The sequence below is a fragment of the Canis lupus genome, chromosome 20 (assembly GCF_011100685.1).
Source record: "Canis lupus familiaris isolate Mischka breed German Shepherd chromosome 20, alternate assembly UU_Cfam_GSD_1.0, whole genome shotgun sequence".
In the NCBI taxonomy this organism is placed as follows: Eukaryota; Metazoa; Chordata; class Mammalia; order Carnivora; family Canidae; genus Canis; species Canis lupus.
Window position 1 is genome coordinate 43,523,462 of NC_049241.1, and position 10,043 is coordinate 43,533,504.

Here is a 10,043-nt window from a genome sequence, read left to right on the forward strand (position 1 = left end):
TGATGTGACTACTGACAGATCTTTCTCTGCCTTTGGTCTCTGTTTCTCTCTGCATTCCCTCAGAACCATTTCTCCTTGGGTATGGGTCTAAGCTGTTGACTTATCTTCCAGTTGCACCTCTAGAGAAAGACTCCAACTGTCTCTTCTTCCAGTGCTAAAAATCCCTACATGGTGTTAGACTGGTGCAGTCTGGGTCTGCCCAACTCAGACTCATCACTCTAGTTGAAGAGTTTAAGTCTTATTTCAATACAGTTCTCCCAGTGAAACCACATTGTTAGAGTGAGAGATAGGGCATTTCCCAGAAGGGAGAAGGTGCTTCTCTGGGCAGACAAAACAATGGATGTCTACTTAGGACAATTGCTGAAGTTCATAGGTTCTTCACCACACCTCAGGAAAGCCTTTTTGCTTTTATGCTTATTAGACATCGTGAACCCAGAAGCTATCTGATGTAATCATACACCAGCCTTCTACCTCCTCCACAAAAACCCCTCATGACTCCCAGTCCTATTCTCTCATTGTTCTTTGAGCTACAAAGAGATGGGGATGGTGATTATGGTGATGCTAATTTCAACAGCTAATAAGAATTCACCATGTGTTACCAACTCTACTAAGTAACTTCCATATATTAACATTCATTCCATTTCCACAATAACCTCGAAACGTGAACACTATTAATATTGCATTTTACAAATAAGGAAACTAGTGCATAAAGATTAACCTGTCCAAGGTCATAAGGTTAGTATATGACAGAGCCAGAATTTTAACCTGGGTGTGCCTGCTTCCAAAATCCATCTTAAACTCCAGGAAATGCTGGTGGCAAAGCATGAGCTAATGTGTGTATGCAGAGAGCAGAGAAAGCAGGAACTCACTTCTTTTTTTCTCCTAGAGCACCAAGCAAACACAAGACTTCGCCAATTGTAGGAACTCATATGGTTTGCAAGCTGAGTTGAATTATGTGACTCAGGAAAACCTGCCTGGTTCTTCCCCGAGACACTGAAGCAGAAGTTTCAAGAGTTGCAGCTACACTTACCAAGACTCTTGAATGAGGGAGGTGGGCAGATTGTTCAGGGTTTGTTGCAAAATATCTAGTGGGAAGCTTAGGCTTCTTGTGTATTTAGGGTAAAAGCATGCAATTGTGGTACACACTGACTCGTGTTCTCTCTGCCATATTATATTGTAATACCCGTAATTTTCAGATCTAAGAGACTTATCTCTGAATTCTTGAGTGTTTTTACAGACCAATAACAGTAAGTCTATCCAGATTGCAATTGCATGTTTTGAGGAGTTAATGAGTTTAAGTCACTTGTCTTCCACTGATTTGGCAGTTGCATTATTATTATTTTGTAGTCTCTAGATGATCCCAACTAAGAGTCCAATTAGACACCAAATGTAGTCTTGATGGGAACACTGGTTCTAAGGTTTAGGATGTTTGTTTGTTTTGTATTATTACTGAAGTTCTGGGGGGAAATGGAGACTGGGATAGAAATCCAGGAATAGGAAATTTGGGAGCAGGTGAGTCCTGGGCCTCACCTTAACACAAGAAGAACAAGAACAGGGCACATACAGAAAGCATCCTGAGAGAAAAGCTTGGTGGCTGTCTTACCAAGAAGCTGATGGAGAGTAAAACATGGTAGCAGTGGCCAAACAGAGCTGGAACTCACCAGGTCGGGATCTGCAGGCCGCAGGTCTGGGTTTCCTGCTGTGTTGTAACCCACACTTGTCAGAGGTCTGCTGCAGCACCGGGGATGGCTCTGAGCTCCACTGAAGCATGAACCTGTTGTTAAGTTGTATTACCCCATTTCACAGTTGATGAAACTGAGACTCCAAGATGTTTTATCACTTAAATGATTGAACGGGGACTCTTTTCTCATTTTTTGAATTCTCATTCAATTCTGCTACTCTCAGGGCCAAGTTTTAAATCCCAACCAGTAAGCTGCCAGGAGAGAGCAATGGGATCTCCTTACCCATAACCAGTGTATACTTGGGCAGAACTTGATACAAGTGAGATGGGCCACAGGCCCCACTCGTCCTGAGCTCTTCCTCTCTTCTTCTCCAAGATCTGAAATTCAGCCTTGAATTTCCTCCGTGGGAAAAATGACACTATGTCAACTCTTCACCTAGCAGGGGTCCCTCAGAACAAGGAGCCAGAATGTTTGTAGGCTTATGGAGGGCTCACAAAACTGAAATCCAGCTTTCTCTCTCTGACAGCCAGTTCTTCTCTGACAAGAGATTAGCAGGCTGTCTTTTGTTGCTTCTTCTCTTCCTTGATACCCCATTGACTTCTGATCATTTCACTGTCAGCCGTAGGCAAGAGAGGAGAGATGCCATACTAGTCAGTTTGCTATTTATAGATTTTGCTGTTAAGTTTGCACAGGAGAGAGATGCTTGCATTAGGTATGGATTTCTTTAACCCAGTGCTACTCAAAGTTTGGTCCCAGACCAACAGCATCAGCAGTATCTGAGAATTTGTTAAAAATGAAGAATCTCAGGTCCTGCCTCCAACCCACTAGATCAGATTCTCTGTTGGTAGGCCCAGGAACCTGTGCTTTAACAGCCTCTCTGGGTGATGATTATGTGCGCTCAAGTTGGAGAATCACTGCTTTGACCAATTTCCTTCTTCCCCTCCTTTGTACAGATACTGAGGCTTGGCTAAACTGCCCACGTGGCTCTGAATGACAATTGGAGAAGCAGTTTACAAGGTACGGACTCTAGAATTCAGCAGAGAGGGACATCTGGGTAGCTCAGCAGTTGAGCGTCTGCCTTCAGCTCCGGGCATGATCCTGGAGTCCTGGGATCGAGTCCCATATCAGGCTCTTTGCATGGAGCCTGCTTCTCCTGTCTCTGCCTCTCTCTCTGCCTCTGTGTCTCTCATGAATAAATAATAAAATCTTAAAAAAAAAATTCAGCAGAGAGGACCTCACTCCTCTTTCCCCCACCTGTGCTGTGATCATGAACTGACCTTACTGAGCCTCGGACTCCTTATTGATAACATGGGGATGATCATAATCACTCTATAGAATTATAGAGGATTAAATGAAATAGTGATATGCTAGCCCTTTGCTGCATGGTAAGAGCCCAACAAATTGTCATTGTAGTGGAAATCCTCATCATCACCATCTCATCTTTAGTGGCAAGTATGTGGGGTGTGTTTTAAACATTTGCTTGGTCTTCTGGCTATCCAACAGCTTTTTAGTGCACATGCTTTTATTATATCTGACTTACTTTATTTTTTCCTAGTATCTTTTGAACACCATTGCTAATTTTGGGAAATAACCAACTGCAATAGTTAGTTTTATGTGTCAACTTGACTAGGCTATAGCACCCAGTTATTCAATCAAATGCTAATCTAGCTGTCACTGTAGAGGGTATTTTATAGACGTGGAGATTATCTTTCATAGTGGGAGTGATCCTCATCAAATCAGTAGAAAGTCCTTAAAAGCAAAACTGAAGTTGCCCTGAGGAAGGAAAAACTTTGCCTCAAGACTGCCTGTACCAGCTCCTGCCTGGAAGTTTCCAGCCTGCTGGACTGCCCTGAGGATTTCAGACTTGCCAGCGTCCACAATCACATAAGCCAATCTCTTAAGATAATTCATCTCTTAAGATAAATCTCATATACCAGCCTTATGAATTTTGCTTGTAGAGGGTAGAATTCAGAAATCTCCATTTCCCCAGTCTCCTTTGCTGCTGAGACACAGGCACATAACCTCTGTGCCAACTCTCAGGCTTACCTCAGATTCGATTTCAGAAATTAGCAATACAAAGAAAGAGGCTACATCCAGAACCTTCCACAGGATAGTAGCTGAGGCATCTGGATTTCAGAGTCAGCTATGGATACAAGCTTACTTCCTGGAGAGAAGTGGCCACAGTGGTAGGTGGGTGGGGGTTCCTTGAGTACCAGAGGTGGTAGGGTCCTTATCAGAATCTGCAGTGTGATTCTGAAAACTTAGCCTTGAGCATGATTCTCCAGCCTTCCCGACACTTCTGGGAGCTATGGTAATGTGTTTTTAATAAACACCTTTTCTACTTAGTCAAGGTCAGCTTTTCACCATCAGACACCTACCTGACTTATCCAGACATTGGGACCAGAAGTCACTGCCAGCTACAGAACCTTGGGGAGGAATGTGGGTTTGGTTATCTGACCCATTTGGAAGAAATAGCACTGAAGAGCCAGTTAGCATTAAGGAATAGGACCTGGCAGTCTAAGCTATGAGTCTTAAAAACAGTAGAGTCAGCTATTTCCTGGGGTCACCCTGAAGAGCACATTGAAGGCAAAGTTCAGACGGATCTAACTGTGCTGCCATCAAAAAAAATATGAAAAGTGTGAAGAATTCAGAGCCAGTGGGGATAAACTGGCTGCATCCAGCTACACTGGACAGCTTAACAAGAGCAGCACTGGGCCCCACTATCCTGCCTTTGTCAGAACAGTATTTTCTTCCTTGTTTGCAGAAGTTCTCCCTGTCTTGCTTTTGAGGCCCTGGAATGGCTCACCACTGAAGTTACTTTGCTGGGGAACTCCAAATTCCTCCAAGTTCCCTTTACCCTTTAACAGCACCAATGATTATCTTGAGACTTATGAGGTAAATCAGACTCCAATAGTTACTAGGAGTCAACTATAAAGTTAAACCTGTAAAGAAAAAGCATCTATATTAAAAGATTTTCAAGAATTTGCTAATTTATGCCAAAAAGAAGGTTGGAGTTGTGTATAGGAATTAATTCTGAAGATGCAAGACCAGGGAAGGAGGGGTATTATGTAAATAGGTTGCATTTGTCAATAGGAGTGCTTTGACCAGAGATTTCTGTGTTTAACAGACGATCTTGAGCAATTGGTTGTAGTTTAATTACCCTTTCTAATTGATTGGCTGACTTAATCCTGGATTCATTGACAACCAGCATAAAACAGAGTTCCAGAAATTCCATGGCATAATGTAGGACAGCAGCTCACAAGCCAGGCTGCACATTAGAATTACCTGAGGGGCTTTTCAAACTACTGAGGCCATGGTTGCACCACAGACCAATTAAATCAAAACATCTGTGGATGGAGCCGAGCCATCAGTATTTTTCAGAGCTCCTCAGGTGATTAAAATGTATACCCAAGGTTATGAAGCTCTGATGTAGGGGAAAGAGCTATAAATGTGGACTGGGTTAATTCTATGAGATTTGCTTACTTATTCCCTAATTATGTACCTTGAAAGGACCCTGGAGATACTCTCCTTGCCAAAGTATTGAGAATTACATCAATAAGGAAAGAATCAGAATATTCGGAAGGTGCTATTGTAGCTCTTACCTATAGATTGGATGTGCTAGGGAGAGAGACTGCATTAAAATGGGTTTCCTGGGCAGCCCTGGTGGCTCAGCAATTTAGCGCCTTTAGCCCAGAGTGTGATCCTGGAAACCCAGGATCGAGTCCCATGTCGGGCTCCCTGCAGGGAGCCTGCTTCTCCCTCTGCCTGTGTCTCTGCCTCTCTCTCTGTGTGTGTGTCTCTCATGAATAAGTAAATAAAATCTTTAAAAAATAAAATAAAATAATAAAATAAAATAAAATAAAAAAATAAAATAAAATAAAATAAAATAAAATAAAATAAAATAAAATAAAATAAAATAAAATGGGCTCCCTGATGTCAGTGTGTGTTGAAGGGATACAGAATTGGCTGAGGCCAAGAGGTAACCTTCTACTAACACTAGCTACTAGAAGATGCTTCAGGGTTACAGCAGTCAGCAGAAGGGCTAGGGTGGCACTCAGACTAGTCTGACCACAGAGATTTTTTGGAGAAGTCAAGTGCATGGAACCTATGGACTCGAATAGGGTACCAGCTAACTATGATCCTATTTGACATTATTATCCCAAACTGCTAGTTTGGCCAACTAGAGCTTAACTTGAACTATAAGAGCAGTTCCCAAATCTGAGTCATTTAGAAAACCCGGGACCCTTGATAATGTGATAATACCAAAAGCATGAACATCATGTTTTATAACTAGCCTGGGATGAACCAGCTTCTTCCAGGCGCACTGAGAAGTTTAGCGAGAAAGGTGCCACACTCCACTAATCCACTCTTACCAGAAAGTGTCCCTTCCTCCCCAATTTGAAGTTCTTCTTGCCTTGCTTGAGGCCCTGTGATGATGTCACCTAAAGAAGTTACTTTCAGGGGCACCTGGATAGCTGAGTTGGTTAGGCATCTGCCTTCGACCCAGGTCATGATTCCAGGGTCCTGGGATTGAACCCCACATTGGGATCCCTGCTCCTCAGGGAACCTGCTTCTCCCTTTCCCTCTGCCTGCTGCTCCCCCTGCTTGTGCTCTCTCTATCCCTCTGTCAAATAAATAAATACACTCTTTTTTTTTTTAAGTTACTTTCATGGGGAAATCCAAATCTCAAGTTCCCTCCACTCCTTGCAATTACCAATCTCCCAATGGGACCTGTGGTCATTCTCCAGGGTAACCATGTCCTGGGGGAAAAGAAATTATCAGACCATTTGAGGAGAATTGGACATCTACTCTGAGGGACCCAAGGCTTCACTACAATCCTTTGGAACCAGAAAGAAGTGGTCCATCCCAGTCAGCCTGCTGATATCTTACACATTTCTACCCTAGCACGTAATGGCTAATTTCCCAGTTCCTGAGTATATAGTTGGAATAAACATATTCACCAAGAAAAAGAATCCCCACACTGACCTTGGATTAAAGGCAATTATAGTATGAAGAGTCATAAAGGAGGCCCTAAAGCTTCTCCTGCAATCCAAAATTATGAACCAAAAAACAAGTCTACACCTATGAGAGAACTACCAAAATTAGTTAATATGAATTAAAAATTAATATTCAAAATACTCAAAGAAAAAAAAAAAAAAACAAAATACTCAAAGATGTGAAAGATGTCGGGGTATTGATTTCTATCCTAGCCCCCATTTAACACACCAATTTAACAAAGAATTTACAAAGATTCACGGGTCTTGGATAAAGACAACAAATTACCATAAGCTTAGTTAGGAGAGGACCCCAACTACAACTACTGTTCAAACATAGATCTTTAATCAGCATAAATAAACATAGTTTCTGGAACTGTAGGTCTTCATCTATAAAAAAAAAAAAATATTCCTATCCTAATAAACAGAGAAAAATTGGAAGCTACTTGGCAGGGACAGCAGTCCACTTTCACCATTTGCCTCAGGACTATGTCAACATTCTCACTCTGGACCATAATTTAGTCTATAGGGATCTTGTTTGTTTTGCCATCCCACAAGACATCACATGCTTCACCAATAATAACATCCGACTAGAATCTAAAAGACAGAAAGCAGCCAATGTTCTGAGAGGCTTTGTTAAGACACATGCATGCCAGAAGGTAAGAGAGAAATCCCATGGAAATACTAGGTCCTGACACCTTGGTGAAGTAATCTGGGAAATGATGCAGTAGCTACTTCAAAGTGAAAGGCAAGTAGTTGTACCCAACATTAAGAAAGAGGTATAATAGTCACTGGGCTTCATTGTATTTAGGAGAATATATTTGCTCTGATTGGATGTGTTTCTCCAACTTTTAACCAAGTTACCCAAAAGACAATCAGCTTTGAGAGAGGCAAGAATCAGCTCTCCAGCTAGTGCAAGCTGTGGTGTAAGAACTTTTGTCTCAGGGCACCTGCGTGGCTCAGTGGCTGAGTATCTGCCTTTGACTCAGGTGGTGATCTCAGGGTCCTGGGATCAAGTCCCACATCACGCTCCCTGCAGGGAGCCTGCTTCTCCCTCTGCCTGTGTCTCTGCCCCTCTCTGTGTGTCTTTCATGAATAAATAAATAAAATCTTAAAAAAGAAAAAAGAACTTCTGTCTCTTAGAGCCAATGGCCAGAAGATCCAACTTGCTGACCCTAGGTATGGTAGACTGGGATGCTATGCAAAACATACAGCAATAGGATAATTATAATGCAAGCCCAAGGGTTTAAGAGAAGAACCAAGCCTTCTTCACAGATAACCATCTGCCTTTTGAGAATTTGTGTCTTGCTTTTTTTTTTTTTTTTAAGATTTTATTTATTTATTCATGAGAGACACACACAGAGAGAAGCAGAGACACAGGCAGAGAGGGAAGCAAGCTCCACACAGGGAGCCGGATGTGGGACTTGATTCCGGGACTCCAGGATCACGCCCTGGGCCCAAGGCAGATGCTCAACCGCTGAGCCACCCAGGCGTCCCTCATGTCTTGCTTCTGAGCTTAGTAGAGACTGAATGCATGATTGAAGGGCACCAAGTACCATGAGATCTGAACTTCCCGTGAATAACTAGGTAATATCTGATATACCAAACTGTAAAGGCAGGCACGGTGGAAGTGGAAGCAGTACATATAAAATGTGATATGAGCAGTTCTGAAGCCACTGATGAATTATGTGAGCAAGATGTACCTTCTCTGGTTAAATGCCACCTCTCCTTCAACCCACACCTACCCTCATAGGGAGTTCCTGACATTACTGACTGAAAAGAAAGATGGTCAAGTGTAGCTTACAGATGAATTTTTATTTTCTGAAATTGTATGAACTCATTCAGAGGTATCTCTGGAAGACAATACGAAGTAAAAACTCCCAGAAGAAAGAACTTTGAGTTATCTACTTTTTCTGGAAGGTAAGATAACCAGAAGAATGCATCCATCTTGATTCATGGGTATGGCTAATGGATTGGCTAACTGGCCAGAAATTTGGAAGGAACAACACTGGTAGATTAGTGTCAAGAAAATATATGGGGGGAGGTGTTGGAATGGGCCTCTTAGAATGGGTGCACAGCATGTGACGATGTTGCATCTCATGTGGATAGTCACAAAAAGGGCTCTTCTGGGGAGGAGGCTTTCAAGAGTGAGATGGATAATCTGACTGTAGATAGAAATCACCTCTGCCACCCCATTGGGTTATCAAACAAAATGACTATATTGGCAGTGACAGAGATCATACATGAGCTCGACAACAGGGATCCCCTCTCATCAAGTTGAACTGGCTACTGCTACTATTGTTGCCCCAATTGCCAGCAGCAAAGACCCCTGCTGGGCACCTGATATGGCACCTACATCACCAGAATAGCCAGGGACCCAATGGCAAGCTGTTTGTACTAGTTCCCTTCCAACTTGAAGGGGGCAATGATTTGTCCTCAGGTCATAAAATCCCACTCTGGATTTGAATTTGCCTTGCATGGGTGCCATGTTTCTTCCAGCAACATCATCAGAAGACTTGCTGAATACTCTGCCACTGAGGTGTTCCACACCACACTGCATCTAAACAAGGAATTATTTAAGAGTGAAAGAACTAAGGAGGCTAGATGGAAATCATGGTATTCACTGGTCTTACAGAGGCGAGGATATTTGCAAACCCCTTACCCCTTCAAGCCACAGGGTGCTATCTGCTTTCCACTCTCATTAGTCTGTGTCCCTCGACATCCTGTGTTAGGCTCCCTAACCCTGCTCTTCCCTCTATAAGTGGTCCCCAACCAAAGTTTCTTCTTTTAAATCAAGTCACTTGGATTCAGTTTTCCATTGGGATCCGGAGTGGCATATTATTTCTGCAACTCATCTCTGCGGGCTTTGAGGACAAACACCCAAGAAAGAAGACAAAAGAAGGGTGCCACTGTGTTGAAAACTGAGGCTGCCACCTGTCCAAGTCAATGCCTTCATGCAACTCGGTGAACAGACATAAAGAGGGTTAGCAGTAGGCTGCAGTGACAGGTGCTGTTATATAAATAACAGGCCTGGGAGCAATGCCGCCTACACGACAGGGAGGGCAACACCTGGTTAAGTCAGACCCAGTATAACAAAAAAGTTAATGGAAGACTCGGACAACTCCATTCAGGCAAGACCACAGGGACTCAGAGCCCTCAAAAATCAAAGTTTGGGGCACCTCACTGGGTCGAGAACTCTGTCTGGTTGAGATGCCGCTAAAGAGAAGGGCCAAAAAATAAAAATAAATAAATAAATAAAATAATAAAATAAATAAAAATAAATAAAAGAGAAGGGCCATGTGGAGTCGCAGTTAGGGGCAGGAAGTCAGAGACACCACCTAGGGCTGCATGAACGTGGTCATCCACC